The following is an 18,068-nucleotide window of genomic DNA, read 5'->3' as shown; positions in this document are numbered from 1 at the left end:
GACATAAGAGACTAGATATAATCATGATTTGGAAGATGTTTCTTTGCTTCAAAAAGAATCTAACCCTTCCTTCATGCAAAACACTATTTTATGAAGCCTATGAGATCACATAGATGTTTCCCACAACAATTATGTTTAGGGTAACTACATTCCAGGCTTCGTGTCAGTTTCCTACTAAGGAATTTATCAAGGCTTTATTCTCTGTAAATCTGTATTTTATGGGATGCATCTTAAAATTAGCTGGCCTCCCTGATGGATTCTTCTGAGAGCAATTTTTATTGCCTTGAGATTGCCCTGGATGCTTTAATTAGCACTGACTCCATCGTGTTTTTTAAAAATGATATCACCAACTTGTGGGACTGTTTATTTATACTGATGTTCTATTTATATATAAATAATATGTTTGCCAGTTTCTCATCAGTTCTGAGAAAAGCCACTGAATGTTCAAAACATCATCTGGATCTAGAAGCCATTTCTGAATTTCTTTCTGCATTGGACTTAAATGTGTTCTTATGTCTATTCACAGATTGATTTTATTTACATAGAACATTCTTGAGCACACATCTTCTGCTGCTTTTTAAAGGGACAAAAGATGTTTCTTCTTGATAAATGCTAATATAAAACTGGATTCTTATGGGTTCAGAGCTACAGTTGTTAATAGTGACATGAGTGGTGGCAATTATTGCCCCTAAACAGATAGAAAAGATGAGGATAAAGGATAGGAAGAAGACTTACATTATTTACAATTATATGCTTTTTCCCTTATGTGAAGAAAACGTTAATAAATAAATTTCTTGAGGATTAAATGAAGATGGAAAGGAGATTAAGTGAAAACCATTACAATGGAAACATTATAATGGATAACTACTGTCTTTAAACAAAATCAAGTGTTGGTTGAAGTACCTGTTCCACACACAAAAAAATATGTTGTGAGCAGTTTTATGAATTTGTGATGCCAAAGTGATGATAAAAGCAAATTCTATTTCAAATTTTAGGAGCTCGTAGCACAGGAAAGTTTCAGGCTCCCCTGTCAGAATTTTCCAGTTAACTATTTTGATATTTCTCTTTTTGAAGGACTAACAGGATGAATTATTGCTGGAAAAGATTGCTGCCTAATTTAGATAAAGCCCTTGGCAGAACGTCCATTCTGTCCAGTATTTCTATGCTTTGAGTGGGGAGATTGAAAAGAAGATTTCCCCCCTATTCTCCCCCCTCCCCCAAATTGTGTTGAAGGGAGCAGCCTTGATGAAAGGGGACAGCATTCCTCAACTAGACAAGTGAGAGATATGGGAAAGGTCAGGCTGGCTGCTGACTGTTTTAATAATTATCTTTTATCAGAAATCGCTTGGCAGAAGTGGTCTGCCTGAGTTACCATTCCCTTCAGCTCATAATCAAGAGAAATGGAAAGTTGGATGATTTGGAGAGTGGCTGAAGGAGGATCAAGAGAGAATGAGAACTGGAATGAGGATGATGAAAGAGTTTAGCTGTTTTTTTCACAAGAGAGGAAGCGTCATCACATGGAATCACTCCAAAAGAGAATCTAAGAGACAGTGAGACATAATTACAAGGGAAAACGAACATGTATTTCTATTTCTTCACGTATACATAATTTTGTCATCCTCATTCAAAAAGCTGCATTTAGGACCATCAATGACCACACAGATAATTTTGAATAGGGATGGGCCTATGAATCATCCACCCAATATTTCCCCTCCCTTCCTAACTCTAGCATGGAGTCGGGGGATAAAGAAATCCTTTTATTACAGTTTCTTCTCCTTGACTCCAGGTTAATCTTGACAGTAGCATGTAATGCAAAAGCCCCACTCCTATTGATTTGAATTTAATGCTGATTATACAGAAGGGCATATGTCTTTAAATCTCTCTCTTTTTAAAATTAAAACTTTATGACCCTGTAAAATTTAAAAGAGTCAAGTAAGAGGTGTTAGGAATGTAAGTAACCTAACAGCTATTTGGGATGGAAATATATAAACCAGGATAGACATTTTAATACTGTCTCTTTAAGAGCATGCTAAAAACTGCAATTGGGTGTGGTTACTCAAATGGCCATAAGATGGAGCCAGAAACCTGGTTTGTCTTAGCCTTAATCTCAGAAGAGAGTGAATCTCTGTTTCCTTCTGTTGCAAAGTATTGCTGTTCCTCCACTTTTCCTAATTGACTGATATTCCTGGATTTAATGTAAGTCTGATACTGAACTGTTTTTGATACTGGAATTTGATATTTGGATTATCCCTGGATTGAAAACTGACTGATTTAACTTGTGAATGACTTTGGACTGCTTATTTTGGACTTTGCTTAAACCTTCCTGGAAGTAAAAACCTACATTTACTGTACAGTGTATCTGTGTGCTCTGTGTGTATTATTCCAACACTACTCTCTATACGTCTCCCTGTATGCGCTCATTCTCCTGACAGGGAATTACCTCAACAAGAGGTTCAAACATTGCCAAGCTTCATCTCTTCAAATGTTCTGATGTAAAGGTTTGTCCAATAGCTATTAAAGTATTTCTAGAAATATAATAAAGTTTTTTAAAATTATTTTGCAAAAGAGTAATTTGCCACTATAGAATATGAAAACACTAACCTGTTGATTTACGTTAATACCTTGTTTCCCTGAAAATAAGACCTATCCCAAAAATAAGCCCTAGCATGTTTACGTGTGCCTAATATAAGCCCTACTCCCAAAATAAGCCCTACTCAAGAGCCTGCACAGCTGGCCACCTATTTCGTCTGGGTGTTCATGGTGCCGCGACCATGAGGCAAGGTGGGGGAGTGGAACTGCCCCACAGGCCCTGCACTGGCTTACCTCAGAGCCCCACAGCCAGGCCAATACCTGCCTCGCGGCAGCAGTACCAACAACCATGGGCAGTAGGAGCCCACATGGCTGCCGACCCACTTTTTCTGCTTGCAGCTGCAACGGAACAAGAGGCCAAGTGGTGTGTTGGTGCCACGGCTGAGAGATGAGGTAGGTGTTGGAGCATGGACAGCCTGATTGTGGGGGCCCTGAGGTAAGCTGATGTGGGGCGCACGGGGCATCTCCATCACGTGGCCTCCTGCCCTGCTGCAAGCAAGCAGAAGAAATGGGCCTCCCGTGCATGGAATAAAAACTAAGAAATTCCTAAAAATAAGCTCCAGTGCATATTTTGGGGCCCAAAGAATATAAGACCAGGTCTTATTTTCAGGGAAATACAGATAATATTTATATTTAGTTTATGCCAATACATTGTCTTGCACAGAGTGATCACAAGTTATACGTGTATCTTTGAGAGGCAACTTCCACTTTGGAGAGGCCCCATATCTGAACTGAAAAAAAGTCTACCAATGTATAGTATCATTAATAATTATCTGGAGTTTTGCAACCCAGATATATGCTTATATTTCAAGATGATCACTGCCAGAATACAGGTAGTCCTTGACTTGCCAGTTTGTTTAGTGACCATTCAAAGTTACAACAGCACTGAAAAATGTGGCTTATGACCGTTTTTGATAGTTGTGACCTTTGCAGCATTCCATGATCATGTGATCGAAATTCAGATGCTTGGCAACTGATTCATATTTATGATGATTGCAGTTTCCTGGGATCACTTGATGACCTTTTGCGACCTTCTGACAAGCAGGCAATGGGGAAGCCAGGTTCACTTAACAACTGGTGATACTCACCAACTGCAGTGATTCACTTAACAACTCTGGCAAGAAAAGTTAAAAATGGGGCAAAATTCACTTAACAAATGTCTCTCTTAACAACAGAAATTTTGGGCTCAATTGTGGTTGTAAGTCGAGGACTGCCTGTAGCTACCTAGTCTATTTCAGAGACCAGGATCCATAACAAGGGAAACCAAAGGTCCTTGAGTTGGCAATGAGCAGTCATTGGAGTAGGAAAATAGGTCACAATCAAATTTCATGCGATTTTTTATAGAGTGAATTCCTTTTTCAAATATGATTTTATGCACATTAAAAAAAAAAGATTAAAAAACCAATCCAAATGAATATAAAGTAGAAAGTAAAATGAAAAGAAAGAAATCAAAGAAGGCAAAAAGTGCAAGAAAAGAAAAAAGTTTAAGAAAAATAGAAAATAGAAATAAAAAAGTGGCTTCTGACGTTCTTCACAGCAGTTATAAATACAATTATATCTCTCTCAATTTGACCTCTGATTCTAAAGTTACATCATATTACTCTTCTTTCTGTTATCTATTCTTGCTCTCATTAAAGCCATAAATCACTTTTTATGGTTTTGAAAAGATTTTTGTTCAAAAAGTCTGAAAATAGTTTCCAGTCACCAAGAATATAGATAATATCTTTTCTCTAATTGATGAAGTTTATCCAAGATCTGTCAGTTTTCCCAGTCATTCCTCCAAAATGTAGAGCATCAAATCTTTTAATCTCTGTATATATAATAATCTTAATTCAGTAATAGTACATTGAAATAATCCCCAGGCTTTTTTTCTAACAGTCCATTAATCGTAAAAGGACACATTCTGGTTTCAATTGAATATTAATCTTTAAAATCCTCTGTATCAAATATGGATTTGAATCTAAAACTTTTATTCTTTTAAATTGCCACCAAATGTGCTAAAATGTCATGCTGGGTTTATATTTATTCCATATTTTCAATATGGCTTTTCTAATAAATGATTTTTGAAATCTACATTAATGTTATTGTACCATAAATATCCACACCACCGAATGGTGCGGTGGCCTAGAGGTGGAGTTCTCGCCTCACAAACAGGATGCTGTGAGTTCGATCCTAGGTAGAGGCAGATATTTCTCTCTTTGGGCACACTGAGAATTTATCTGCTGAATAAAACTCTGCATTGGTGACAGGAAGGGCATCCGGCCATTAAAACACTCTGCTATCTCCATTCAGTTGCTCCACCCCGCAAGGGATTATGGGGTCATTAAATGAAGATGATAAATATCCATGCCACCCAAACCTTAGGCCATTATCTTCCAACTCTAAAAATCTCTTGTTTCCCAGCAGTTTCTCATCTATTTTTTTCATCTAGATCAAGCACCAAGCAGTAAAATACAATTTCAGATCTAGTAAGCCCAATCCTCCACTTTTCTTTGCATCTTGTAATGAATGACAAGGGAACAAAACATCCATTTTTATAACAGAGGTTCTCCCCAATAGTGACTGTTTTAATTTCACCTATCTTAATATGTCTTCATTTCATTTCATGTCTTATAATTATTTTAAAATAACATACAATTCATATTTATCATAGTATTTTATTTTTGTTAACATTTTTGTCTTCTGATTATTAATCTTAAAACCCGATAATATACCAAAGTCCTTTATTTTGCCAATTAATGCTTCTACACCCTCTAGTGGATCTTCTAAAACTAATACAAAATCATCTGCAAATGCCCTGAACTTAGTTTCTTTTTTCTTTAATTAGTTCCTGCAACCGTTCATCATATGGTTTAGACTTCAATCACCTAATCAGCTTTGTTGCTCTTCTCTGCACTATTTCTACAGACTCAACATCTTTTTTGTATCATGGTGGCTAGAACTGGATGCAGTATCCCAAGTGGTTGTCTTACCAGTGCAGCACAATGCCTTTGACAATGTCAAAGCCTTGTGTCACTGCAAAACGAGGTGAATTCACCTGGTGCAAAGGTTTATGGCAAACTAGGCATTTGTTGGAGAAAATGGATGGGGTCTCTCACTAAAAGACTATGACTTTGTACTTCCAGAATTACTGTACGAAATTATGTTGTGTGAACATGTCTTTCAGGATGGGTGAAGTCCAGGTGAATTAATTGTTCATAAGCTTCAAATCTCATATTGTAGTAATGCTGTTGATTTAGATCTGAAGTGGAATTATTGTTGGTGGTTTCTGAGATGCTCAAGTTTTGTCGAGGAATGTCTGCCCCAGCTTGCAAATCAGAGCAAACGTTTGCCTGATATATCTTAGTGATGAGGATAGAGATGTTTCTACTAGCCAGGAAGCAAGTAAGAATCCCAGGAATAATGGCAACTTTTCACAAAGTTTTTTGTCTTCTGCATACAAAGGCCTGCTGGATATATAAAGGAAAGGAAACAGACTCAACATTTTCTTTTTTGTCCTATACATATATAGGACACCCCATGACCTAATCTTAGTATTTCTTATGGGGTTGGGACAGCTGAAAATTCTTACACGTTCCATTAAGCAGATCAGATTACGGCTGTGACAGGAGGCCAAGATTCTCAGTGCAAGAGCTCGGAGTCCTGATACGAGGCCAAATGTTTGGGGTCACATATTTGAAATCCTCCCGATGAAACTCAATATTGAGGTGGATCAAGTAGTGTTCACCACATGAGACTAATATCTTCCTGTACTGTCAGACTTTGTCTAATCAGCCAATCAGCTTTGAGAGAGCCAAGTTAAGAGGTTAACCACATCAGTTCCAAAAGAACAAGGGCCTGTAGAGCCAGGTTGGTCTAAAAACATTCCATAGGTGATACCTACCTTAACATTATGGGAAAGACATCTGGGGCAAATATACCTTATGCTACCAGGCTTGAAATTTCGTACCTGGACAACTTAGAACTACATTGCCTATGGTCTGATCTAAGCTTAGTACACAAAATTGCCTGCTACAATGTCCTACCTGTCAATGACTACTTCAGCTTCAACCGCAATAATACATGGGCAAACAATAGATACAAACTCAAAGTAAACTGCTCCAAACTCGACTGCAGAAAATACAACTATAGCAACAGAGTGGTCAATGCCTGGAACTTACTACCTGACTCTGTTGTTACATCCTCAAACCCCCAAAACTTTAACCTTAAACTGTCTACCGTGGACCTCACTCCATTCCTAAGAGGGGGCATGCATAAGCGCACCAGCATGCCTACCATCCCTGTCCTACTGTTCCCATTTATTCATACTCATTTATTATGTATGTACTTATACCTGTTTATACTTGTATGTTTATATGTTATGTTCATGCTTGTTTTCTCATACATGCTTGACAAACAAAATAAATAAAAATATGATTGTGCCCTTGCTACAGTTGTGTTGCTGCTTACAAAGTAACTTCCACTCCAAACATTTCCAGAAGCAGTTTTAAAGCCTCCTTTGTTGTGCTAGCTTTTAAAGCAGCCAGGAGGTCAATTGTGTCAGGTTTAGAGTCATTGTTATATCCATAGAAGGGATACAATATGTATCCTTTGTTGTGACCCACACGGGTCCCATTACCCTGCAACTCAAAGTCCAAGCAAAGCCTTTTCTAGCATCTGAATTAATAGAAGGCCAATCAATTCCTTAGAAATGCATCATCACTATTATATTACAATATGAAATGGGTCATTAAATAAAGCAGTATTTAAACATGCTGAGCTTGTCAGCTGGAAAGCTGACAAGACCCAAGCACTGTGCAATGACATGAGCTCTTAACTTAACTTGCCCCAACTCCTGTCAACCTATAGTTTGAAAACATGCAAATGTGAATAGATAAATAGGTATCACTTTGTTGGGACAGTAACATGAACCTAGAAATGTCTTTGGACAAGGGGGAAACCTAAATGTTTAGATTTTTAAAAAAAAATGCAGACTGATAATTGATTCATAAACTTAATTATTACAGAGTTAAAGTTGTCTGAGAAACAGATTAAAATGGATGTTGTGTGCTAAAACTCACATTTTCCATAAGAACCTGGTGAAAAGGTAAGCTATCTTGATTGTTGGGGACTTCAAGGTCACACTGAGAAATAGCTTGCTTCACCATCCTCTTTAAAGAATGTGCTCCCTTATTAATCTTGATTAAATATTTTTCTAATTTCTGTCACGCAAATTTCTGGCTCTTGACATCTCTGTTTCTATCCAGTTTGGCAACTAATAGAAATAAGATGATCAGAATTTGAAAAACAGAAAAGAATTTTTATCTTCACATTGCCAAACCCTGACATTAAAGCCTCTTGAATGGGGAAAAAAAAATCTTGTATTTCAAAATAGTAAACAGAAGTACTCTACTATAGAAGATTGATCTTTTGTCAAGAATGTAAAATAGCCAATTTCTCCACCCAGAAAAAAACAATCTTCATTTTCCACTCACTACCAAGACCATATTCTCTTCTTTAAGTTTTAGGAGTAATGTTAATTTTTTCCTTTATGTCTAATTCAATTTTCACTATCAAAAACATAAAAATAATCTTCCTTCTAACATAGGTAGAAGGGCAAAATGGTTAAGTCCAAAAACATCTCCATGGTTCAAAGGTTTTTTTACTGCATAATCAAATTTGATGTCACCATCAGAAGAATTCAATTAACTGCAGCCCATTCTTAAGATGTTTATTTCAAAACCTTCACTAAAAATGTGCAAAATTACAACCTCACCTGTTCGGGAATTGTCTTCTTTTCAAATTAGGAGACCATAAAACTTAACCGAAGTTATTTGCTATGCTCTGATAAAATGTTCCTGTTTTTGATGAAAAGGAACCTTTTTAATAGTGGAAAAAGTATTTTGCCAACGAAATCAAGTGGAATATTTTAAATGGTCAAATAACCCTTTTATAAAAACACAGAGTCTTTAAAGCTTAAAGAATGCAACAATACTTGTCCATATCTTGTTATCTCCTTTGGAGGAGGATGAAAAGGAAGAGAAAGAAGATGGTTCGTAGTCCTAAGCAGTATCTACACTGTATGCATACAAGGTTAAAGTTTACTCTTCACAAGTAATAAAGAAACCTTTTTTTTTGCTGCCCTTTCCTTCTTGGAATGCATCCTTAGATTTTGCATGTTGGCCAAGTGCGCATAAAACTTGCACCTCAGTGATGACATTCTGAACTGGAAGGCTGATCGGCACACCTATAATAGATATGCTGTCCATGATCTGCATCTGGAATTAACTTTGTGTTGTTATCTGTGGTGCTTATTTCTTGTTAATTAGTTTTGCTACTTTGGATTAAAAACCTTTATTTGGCCTCAGGCTGGGGTACCTGAAAAAGGGAAATCAAGTGGAGTTCCACATTTTATCTGAGAAAGCTCCAGCCACAATTAAATATAAACAGAGAGAAATGAGATCTAATCGTTGAACTTGACTTTGAGTGCAGCTTCAAAGGATTTGCAGAGTTAGACGCAGGACCCTTCCCCACTTGCACCTGACCACAATACATTTTTTTTTTTTTTGCCATGTCTATATGATGTAGCTTTTGTTTGTCCCCATCTCATGAGTGAAATAAACTAGAAGATACTGCTTTGGGCAAGTATAGCTTCAGGATGTGTAAAATCTTCTAGGTTTTATCACCATGGGAGAAAGTGAAGTGATCACAGTGATTTGAAACAGGAGCAAAAGAAGCATGATGGGCACCAGCAATGGTGATAATTTTAGCCTTCATTGAGGAAAGGCAGGGTGGAGAACAGTTGTACTCAGCATTGAGGAAATCTTAGTCTGAAGTGTTGTATTGAGAGGGAAGAACAGAAGAGAAAGTATGTATTTTCCCCCTTTAGTTCTTTCTCTATTCCAGATCTTTTTAGGCATATTCATTCTCCCTTTTCTCTGTTTTGTCAACAGAGGTACGCAGATGGATGTCACCCAAACAATTGGTACTCCTATAACAGCTGACTTAGCATATAGTTTGCTCAAACACATAGCTCTTTTGGATTATTTTCAATCCCCTGGGAATTAGATGAAAGATCCCTTTTTAGTGCTCCCACCAGAATGTATTCCTCTACAACTAACCCAGTTCAGTGTTTCATGGGAAAAGAAGCATGAGATTCTAGCCTTCTGTCTGTATCAGGCTCTCCAAACTGGTATTTTATTTATTAATTATAAATTATATATTCTTTTATAGCCCTGGTACTTTTTTCACTCCTCTCAGCAGATTGTGGGAGGCTTTTTTTTTTTTTTTTTTACTACCGGTTCCGCTGAACTGGTCAAAATCGGCATCACTGCCAAAGCTGCTTACCTTTTTGGCAAAATTCAGCCCTTGGAGCAAATGTCCTAGTACTAGGTTGTTTCTCCATATCTAGCAAGTCTCCTGTGATTGCTTCAAAGGCTAGGGCTGGTTGCAGATGCTGAAATTTCCCACCTTAGCAGCCACTGAAGCAAGAGTAGGCAAAGAGGAAGCAAGCTATATGTCTCAAACCCCCTAATCCCCTGCTTCTTGGGCACTGTCTCCTGCAATCCTCCGCTGTTCTTTTAATATATTTCCTGAGCAATATGGCAAAATGCATGAACACCCTTATTTTGACCATAGTCTTGAAGGCCGACTGGAAAAGCAAAAAGATCTATTTTATATCCAAGTATTTTAAATGTAACTATACAGAACGTGTCTCTACTTCTTGTGGGGCCCTAAAGGTGGCAGACAAAACTAGTATAGGCCATTTAAATCTGAAGAGGGGAGTACTGGATTAAAATCCCATTCACCTGTGAACATAATTCAAAATCCCATTCAGTTCTGAACATAATCTACTTCACAGGAATGTGAATGGGTATATGATGGATACTCTGTTCCTTTGAAAAAGTATAGGTTAAGCATGGATGTGAAAGGCATCTACTCGTGGGAGAGCTACTTCAGTAATGACAGAAGTCCCATTTAGTTTGCTACAAAGATTTGATAGTGTAGCTTTGAATTTGCTTTGTGTAAGATTTAAGAGTCAGATTTAGAAATTTTGGCAATTCTCAGCAGTCAATCTAATTGCCAGACTCTACCCGTACAACTCATACCTTCCTGAGATAAGGTGGGTGGTGGAAATTTGAAGTCAGTGTCCTGTGAGCGGTGAGTGTTGACTTGTGTGAATTATTTGAAAGCCAATAGTGGGAATAAATAAACAGTTCCTTCCTTTATTCTTTCTGTGCTTTGATTCATCACATCCTCTCATTTCCTCTTCCTGTTAAGATTTCCACTAAGGATTTCCTCAATGCTTTCTGCTGAGAAAAACTGAACATGCCAAGCCCGTGGCATTTTGGAAGAGGCTGAGATAGTCTATCTGCCCATTACTTGATGAAAGAACCCACAGGAAGTGGGAGAATGTGTGTGTGTGGATAATAGTTGATTTTTTGTGCATTTAACCTTTGTGGATGATGAAAAAGAAATCTCTCTCTCTCTCTCTCTCTCTCTCACACACACACACACACGACTCCTGGACTTTGCAGCTTCCATTTACAGTGGCTGCATTTGCCACTAAAGGGTTGGAAAAGCTGGGAGAGTATTCTTAACAATTCTGTCATTTACAACAGCATAACCAGCTTAGTTTTTAGCAGAAAGTAATGAGGATATGGGAAGAGGGCAGTTCAATCCTCTACTTTTTCAGAATGGGTTCCCATTCTCTTTATTTTTATTTAATTTTATTCTATAGTATTCGGCTACTCATCTCAAATAACTCTGTGAGGCTAATAACATTTAAAACCAGTGAAAAGCACAAAATACACAATCAGCCAAGATAAAACTAACAACACAACCACTGTGATGATCCAGAGTGTATCAAAAATATAACAAAAACCAAAACGCAAATAAAGGTCCTTTAATGCCTTCAACTTAGCTTCACTGTTTAATTGTTCACAGTTGAAGATTAAACTATATTCAAAATAACATTCCAAACGAAAGAAACACAGTTCAAATTCAAAGAGCAGATAACAAAGCAAAAACCAAAAACAAACCGCACTGAAGAAAGTTCCACGATAGACCAGGATAAATAATTACAAATTTCAGGAAGGTAACCAGGTACAGTCTGTTGGAAGAATGCCAACCAAGATAAACCTCATCTAGGAATAAAACACTAATTTGTCTCCACCGTTTGTTAGTACGCAGGTCCAAACTCTTATGCAGATCTCATACCTGTAACCCATGAAGAGGATCATGGCCCTCTCCTCCTGAGTAGACCATGTTTTCCCTCATCCTCTCCTCCCTGCGTGCCCTAGGATGGAGAGGGGATGGCCCTGGGTCCTCCTCTGACTGCTCAGCCGGCCTCTGCCCTTCCCCAGCCTCCTCCACCACCTCTGGAGACACACTTCCACTCCCTGTTGGCTGTTCCTCCCTTCCCTGACAGTCAGTCTCCACCAGGGGCATGACAACCACTTTAGAGTATCCAACTGATACATCAATCTCCCTGCCCACAACACAGGCAGAGAAATGCGGAATTAGTGCACATTCCCCTTCATACAGTACATGTATTTTATACTTTTAGACCACCTGAAGAAATATGTTTCTTCCATATTAGGACTCCATAGATAAAGGAATGCATCAAATTAACTCGAAGTTTGAAAATTCTGGATAATTCAGAATAACAGAATTGAAGGGACCTTGGAGCTCAACCCCCTATTCAAGGAGATCCCATATCATTTCAGACAAATGGCTGCCCAGTCTCTTCTAAAAAAACTTCCAGTGATGAAGCACCCACAGCTTCTGAAGGCAAGCTGTCCCACAGGTTGTTCTCATTCTTAGAAAGTTTCTTAGTTCTAGGTTGCTTCTCTCCTTGGTTAGTTTCTATACATTGTTTCTTGCCTTGCCTTCTGGTGCTTTGGAAAATAGGTTGACTACTCTATTTAACTGAATACCATACTCAATATGGGATAGCTGTCTATCTTCCTTCTAGATCAGGGGTGTCAAACTTGTGTTGTCATGGCGGTATCATGTTATGTATCAGGACTTTTTCCTCCTTTGCTAAACTGGGCATGAGCGTGGCAAGCACGTGTCGCATCCAGCCCGCAGGCCGCAAGTTTGATAACCCTGCTCTAGATGTATATGACAACGATGAATCTGCATACAGACAGGAGGTTGTACAACTTGCCTTGTGGTGTAACCGGAACTAATCTGGAACTGAACACACTCAACCGTAGAAATGTGGTAGACTTTAGAAGAAACCCTCCTATACTACCACTTCTTACAATACTAGACAACACAGTATCAACAGTAGAGACCTTCAAATTTCTAGGTTCTACTATATCACATGACCTAAAATGGACACCTAACATCAAAAACATCATCAAAAAAGCACAACAAAGAATGTTCTTTCTGTGCCAACTCAGAAAGCTCAAACTGCCCAAGGAGCTGCTGATACAGTTCTACAGAGGAATGATTGAGTCTGTCATCTGCACCTCTATAAAACTGTCTGGTTTGGCTCTGCAACCCAACAGGACAGATACAGACTTCAAAGAGCAATTAGGACTGCAGAAAAAACAATTACTACCCATCTGCCTTCAGTCGAGGATCTGTATACTGCACTGTATACTGCACGAGTCAAAAAGAGGGCTGTGAAAATATTTACAGACCCCTCACATCCCGGACATAAACTGTTTCAACTCCTATCCTCAAAACGACGCTATAGAACACTGCACACCAGAACAACTAGACACAAGAACAGTTTTTCCCCGAAAGCCATCACTCTGCTAAACAAATAATTCCCTCAATACTGTTCAACTATTTACAAAGTGTACACTACTATTACTGTTAATCTTCTCACCACTCCTTATCACCCATTCCCTCCCACTTGACTGTTTCCTAGTATGATTTGATTGTACCCTATGACTATCGTTAAGTGTTGTACGTTATGATTCTTGATTCTTAATGAATGTACCTTTTCTTTATGTATACTGAGAGTATTTACACCAAGACAAATTCCTTGTGTGTTCAATCACACTTGGCCAATAAAGTATTCTATCCCATTCACATAGCTACATCTGATGGCTACTATGGAGACATCAAGAAGCTTTCACATATAAATGTCCCAGTGTTACCAGTCAAAAGATATTATTGTCCCTCAGTTCTTTTCTGGTAAACAAAAACACACACACAAAAAAAATAGGCAGGAAAAATGGTGAGCAAGACAGAGGACAATAATTGTTGAAATCCCCATCTGGAAACATCCTAAATTCAGTAGTCCTTTGAAAAGCTTCTCGTGGTCAAATTGGGAGGTTTTCAATGTGTCTTCTGAGGAATTTGGGGTTTCTTAATTTTTGTGTGTCAGTTATTACAGGTCCACTGTAAAGCAAACAAAAAAACTAAAAACTCTCCACTATTATCATAAATCTTAAAACAGTGATAACTGTCACCATTTGTTTGTTGTTTGCCCACCACTGTCCCTAATATTACAACATTATACTAATATTAGAATATTATTACTTCAGCTTGATTTCATAGATATCATTTGAAGCAAAGGCATTTCTTTTCTGATTTTTTGAATATATAATACACTATAGCTATATTACAATTTTAACATGAATCTTAATCCCACACTCAGAACCTAATATCTATATGAGGATGTTATACTGACATTTTACTTAATTGTACATTCATTTAACACTGTATATTCATTTCATTCTACACCTTGAATTCATCCTTTTCCCAAGTATCTGAACATGTGGTTTACTTTAGCTTACGTTCATCACTAATTTGAAATGTTTGAAACATATTTCCTTTGACTAACCTTCAAGACAATTCCCACATTCAATAATCAATATTCAATTATGGCAGACAATTTAAATCTTGAATTAACTGGAGACTCAGATATATATTGGGAAACTCAACTCAGCAAGAATGCCACAAAAATGTAGGTCAAATGCTTGGAGTCCAGCTGAATCATGTCTTGAAGAATTATATTTGCCAGGAGAACCAGCAGGAGAAATTTAATTAGCATACTCTCCTAGCTATCATTGTGACATTCTTGACCAAATCACAACCCGCTGTGGGCTGCTTGAATTGCACCTGGCAACTGAGCTGAGTCAGCACATGCTTGTAGTTGAACTGCTTCGAATAACAAAGGTGCAGATTTCTTTTTGCTCATGAGTTACTACCAGCAGGACTAAATGCAGCCTGTTGCATGAAAACCTGCTTCTTGTCTGTAAGGGATCAATCTTGCTTTGAAACATTGAGAAGCAACTGGTCCAAGCTGCAGTCACCAAACCATTTCCCTGTCTCCATTCCTATATTTCGAGTAGGAGAGTTAAATAGGAGAGGGCTGGCACTTCCAACATTTTTGCATCAAGAGCTACATTTTGCAAGGCTGCCTCCATTTCCGCCAGAGATATATCCAGAGGGCATCATTTTTACCACTGGGTTCAGATAGGGAACGAGAGACTTCAACTCAACCCTAGCAGGAGCAGGTGGGTCTGGAAGTCCATCTTTAGTTGTGGATGGGCTTGCATTACTCCAGATAGAATGGTGTGTAATTTGGGGGTCATCCTGGACTTACAGCTCCTGCTCCAAGACCAGATAGGGTTGTAGCTGTGGCTACAAGGGTCTTTGCAGAGTTGCATGTTGTGCACAAATTATGCCTGTTCCTGGACCATAATCATGGTCACTCATGCCTTGGTCACTTTTCAACTGGACTATTACAATGCACTATACATGGGGCTGTCTTTGAAAAGTACTCCGAAGCTTCAGCTGGTACCAAATGCAGTGGGTGGGCAGTTACATGCACTCCTCATTTGGCACATTGACCTTTGTTCCACAAACTGCACTGGTTGCCAGCTGAAGTATATTTCTGAGCTCAACTCAAGGTGCTGGTGGTTACCTGTCAAGCCCTTCATTCTTGGGTTATTTTGTGGGACCATCTCTCCCTGGTTCTCTTTTCTATTGGGACTCCCACTTCTGAAACATCATTCCTTCAGAGATTTAGACTTCTCTGATCCTTCTGGCTTCCTATAAGACTCTGAAGACCTGTTTTTTGTTATCAAACCTGGGCCTCTGGGTTTGAAGTTTAGCCTATTATTGGTTTGTAATGTTTTTATCTTATTTTTAACTGTTGTTATTTCCCCAGAGTTGTTTTTCAGATAGACAATCACATAAATTGAATGAATAAATATAGAGCTATCATTTTAGAGTATCTACGAAAAGAAGACACTTTCTTCTTTATAAGGAACTCAATACAAAAAGAGAAAATCAAAGTTAATAAAGAAAATCAGTTTGGGAATATCTTATCAGTGGTGCAGTTCAGTAGGATCAGCAAAAGTCACAACTTTTCCAAAGCCCTTTCAAGGTCAGTTTTGGAATTTGCTTCAATTAAAAGTCTACTACCAGAGCATTTTTGGAAAGTGCTTCCCTGCTCAAGGGTTACAGCAGTGGGATCTTGCACTTCTATTGCCTAGGTTCTGCAATTGTGGGAACAATTTTCCCAGGAGCTGGAATCATCCACACTGGGGGGACTTACAAAGCGTATTGCATAATTAGAAAGAGAGTGAGAAAACAGGTGACCACAGATATGATATCTTGCACCTACATTCTGGTGAAGGATGTTGGCTTTGATCCTATTTTAGTCTGGAACTGGAACCATTCCCTTCTACTTTGTTAGCTTTGACACATGTGAAAATATTTCTTCCATGGTTTTTGCAACTTCTTGATGTCTGGAAGTTTCTTGTCAAAAAGACAAAACTGGAACTTCTCCTAATGTTAACACTTCAAAGGAAGTTATTAAATGTTTGTCAATTGCTTTCTCTTCTTTTGCTGAGGTCATGGCAGAAGAAAGGACATTTTTATTTAGAAGCAAATATATACATTTGCAGTGGCCAAAGTCCTTCTTCTACATCATTTCAATAATCCTTATTACCAAAGGTAAGTCTTTCTATAAAAGTCTTCCTCTATTCAAATTGCCAATTGTAGCAAAAAAAAATTCTTGCTTGGCTCACCTAGGAAGTTCATGGCAAGGGACTTGGCAAGAATTGATCAAAGGATATAGATGGGATCCCCCAGTCTTCCTCACATCGTTCCTTAGCTTATCCTTTGTTTATTTCAACAATATGCTTAGAGTTTACACATGCATGAATGACAGCTCCCCATTACTAGGCTTTGAATAGTTGGGAGACAGAAATCATTTCCTATCAGTTTTAGCTGTGGTGGTGTAGTGGTTAAAATGAAGTGTTGCAGGCTAAGTCTGCATTCCACTGCCAGGAGTTTGATCCTGACTGGTTCATCCTTCCATCCTTCCGAGGTGGGTAAAATGAGGACCCAGATTGTTGGAGGGCAATATGCTGACTCTATAAACTGCTTAGAGAGGGCTGCAAAGCACTGTGAAGCAGTATATAAGTAAGTGCTATTGCTATTACATTATAAATAAATTAGAGGAAATACTATTACAATACTAAGGGATGCATTAGAAAGCACATTGACTGTTCTAATGTTCTAGCTGTACAACTGATTTCTAATCATGGAATCACTGACTGAAACATATAATACGTTAACAAAATGTAAGTTGCTATATTCATATATCATCTATGCTCAAATTGCTACAGGTGATTTTGTAGATGACATTGTTTCTTTCATCCTTCTATATCTTGTCAACTGTAACAATTGCAACCCATTCTAGGCGGGACAAACATCACGTCAATTAACAACCAGGATCCACAAACACTGGCTGGCATTCAAACGTCATGATCCCAAATCCATGAATCTTGACCCACACTGACACCAAACTGCACCAGTTTGATTGGAGCAACACAAAAATCATCGGCCATGCTACCATACGCTTTTGAGGTCATCGAAGACAGGCATTCCACAAGCAATTCCATCAACAGACACATTGACCTACAACGAGCCTGTGAACTCCTCAGAATCTGAATCAATCGCACAGCCAACCAGAGATAGCACCAACCCTTAACCAACCCATGCAAGCCTCCCCAACTAGCACTTCACCTCCCAATGACCCTCATCTGATGTAACCTCCCCATCACAAGACTCTCACTTGACACTCCCACACCTGACCCGTCACAAGACCTCTCACCACACAAAACCCTTATAAACAGAATACCGACATCCCCTAAACTCTGCTGAAGATGTTATCTAGCCTAGTAACGAAATGTTCGGAAACCAATCCACAAGCTTGGAGAACAAACCTTCACCTGCATCCTACACTCGAGCTAGATATTTGCCACTAAATTAAATGGGCAAAATACGTATCAATAACTAGGTTCCCACAAGACATTGAACTACAAATGGTCCAACTGCAATTTAATTGACTCTAGCCCATACTTACATCCACAAGGATGATTTAGAATTATCTTATCAATATTCGCATTAAAAAACTCCAAATCGATTTATAAAGGTTATTTCTCACATTCTAGGTTTACATGGGCCCACCCCACATCGGATACTTAAATTTACTTATTTTCATTTTAGTCAACTCATCC

The 18,068-nt window shown here is 38.3% G+C and overlaps 2 long non-coding RNA genes across 3 annotated transcripts in view; both read left to right on the top strand.

Moving 5' to 3' along the window:
* Positions 1–2,351, top strand: part of LOC148132128 (uncharacterized) — a 123,545-nt gene extending 121,194 nt beyond the window's left edge. For both annotated transcript variants that reach the window (XR_015747619.1, XR_015747617.1), the window contains one exon: positions 1,339–2,351. This is a non-coding gene — a long non-coding RNA (uncharacterized LOC148132128). The remainder of the gene's footprint in view (positions 1–1,338) is intronic.
* Positions 2,352–5,040: 2,689 nt separating this feature from the next.
* LOC148132127 (uncharacterized) lies at positions 5,041–15,375 on the top strand. Its single transcript, XR_015747616.1, has 3 exons — positions 5,041–5,616; positions 7,596–7,675; positions 14,886–15,375. It is a non-coding gene; the product is annotated as an uncharacterized LOC148132127 (long non-coding RNA).
* Positions 15,376–18,068: the final 2,693 nt, after the last annotated feature.

This window comes from Notechis scutatus, chromosome 2 (genome assembly GCF_049901735.1).
Source record: "Notechis scutatus isolate UNSWTSFEM ecotype Mainland chromosome 2, rNotScu1.2, whole genome shotgun sequence".
NCBI classification, from domain to species: domain Eukaryota; kingdom Metazoa; phylum Chordata; class Lepidosauria; order Squamata; family Elapidae; genus Notechis; species Notechis scutatus.
This window is presented reverse-complemented; position numbering and strand designations above follow the sequence as displayed.